The sequence below is a fragment of the Rattus norvegicus genome, chromosome 17 (assembly GCF_021556685.1).
Source record: "Rattus norvegicus strain SHRSP/BbbUtx chromosome 17, alternate assembly SHRSP_T2T, whole genome shotgun sequence".
NCBI classification, from domain to species: Eukaryota; Metazoa; Chordata; class Mammalia; order Rodentia; family Muridae; genus Rattus; species Rattus norvegicus.
The window spans coordinates 39031743-39033370 of record NC_141550.1 but is presented as its reverse complement, the minus strand read 5'-3'; the positions used below and the strand labels follow the sequence as shown (position 1 = coordinate 39033370).

General features: G+C 34.7%; 1 long non-coding RNA gene across 1 annotated transcript; it reads left to right on the top strand.

The window, feature by feature from the left end:
- The first annotated feature begins 454 nt into the window (after window positions 1–454).
- Window positions 455–1199, top strand: LOC102547708 (uncharacterized). Its single transcript, XR_015642027.1, has 3 exons — window positions 455–530; window positions 967–1061; window positions 1141–1199. It is a non-coding gene; the product is annotated as an uncharacterized LOC102547708 (long non-coding RNA).
- Window positions 1200–1628: the final 429 nt, after the last annotated feature.

The window sequence follows — 1628 nt, the reverse complement described above, 5'->3', positions numbered from 1 at the left end:
ACACCTGGTCTAAAAGATCACGAGACAGATTACATCAACAACCTTGTCAATCACCTTGACTGAAAGGGTATTTGTAGAAAAACACATCCAACAATTACATGAAAACTTCATTATTATCATAATTGTTTACACAGATGGTCCATCTGTAGTGATATGAATTAAACCCCAATAAATTAAAATACTAAATTGCCTAAAGTACATTTTTCTCACATGAAAAAATTCATAAAAAATTCAAAGCATATCTAAGATAGGCATGACTTTTCTAGTTTAATAGGATACTCTCAATCATCCATTAAAAAAGATCTATATAGTATATTTGAAATTTGAAATTTAATGAGTTTCAGTTCGTTAAAATTTGAGTGTCACCATTAACCCATAGTAGGATGGACTGAAAATTTTGGATATATATTCAGGTTTGAGATGAAATAATGATTAATCCTATTTACTATCTTAAAGCTTCATATTCTAGAAGCCTGGTCTCCAGTGCAACAGTTTCTGAAGGCAGTAGAATCTTCACAGCCTCCTGGAAGGTGAGCACGTAATTGGGTCATGATCCTCTTGTGAAGGCGATAATGACAGTCTTACCTCAGGGGATTTTTTTTTCTGAGAGCAAGTTTTAATAAAAGGAAAACAAAATCCACTTTGGCTCTTAAATCCCCTCTCCCAGTGTGAATTCTTGCATGTTCTTTTACATATGATGTCACCAGCCATGTTGTAACACATGTAGTGGCTGTCACCAAATACACTTCTCAGTCACCAGTATTGTGGATCAAATAAACTTCCTTTCTTTTTGATATTACTCAGCATTAGACATTTTGTTAATGGAACACAAAAGAGATGAAGGAAAACTAAAACCAACTGACAAGATTATTTTTATCGGTTATTTTATTTATTTACATTTCAAATGTTGTCTTACTTCCTGGTTTCCTTTCCACAAACCCCCTATTCCATCCTCCCATCCCCCAGCTTCTATGAGGATTCTCCTTCACCCACCCACCTGATGATATTAGCCGAAATATCCAGCAAAGGGAAAGATAGAACCTGTAGAGACCGCACCAGTGGTGAGTCATGGCTCTGGTTGAGGTATGGGGCTACCGATCCAACTCAAAAATATTAACCCAGAATTGTTCCTGTCTAAAGGAAATGCAAGAACAAAGGGAAGAACTGACAAGAATTTTAAACCTCACCAACAATAAAAGGTAATCTTATATATAATATACAACTATTTTAAAATTCAGGCCCATTTATTACTGCAATACACCTTTTATCAATTCCAGAATAGATCCAGTGTTGCATTTGGGTGAATGACATTTTGTTAGTTTTTCTGACAGTAGTAGTCACTGAATCACATAGTAGTCACTAAATATTTAAGTCTAAAACATCATGAGTTACATTCAATGATTTTGTTGTTCTGATCTTTATAGTTCTCATAGCAATATAAACAATAGAGAGACTAGAATTTTCCCTCTAGTCAGTCTTTACTATGGCCATGCCTTACCTTCAGGAGCCGCAACATAATGTGAATCTGATTCAGAAAATGTTCAGAATCTTCCAGTGAAGCTAAGTATGAAGCTCGTCCCATTTACAGATAGTTGTCCAAATTTAATCTTTTAACCTACTGATTAAAT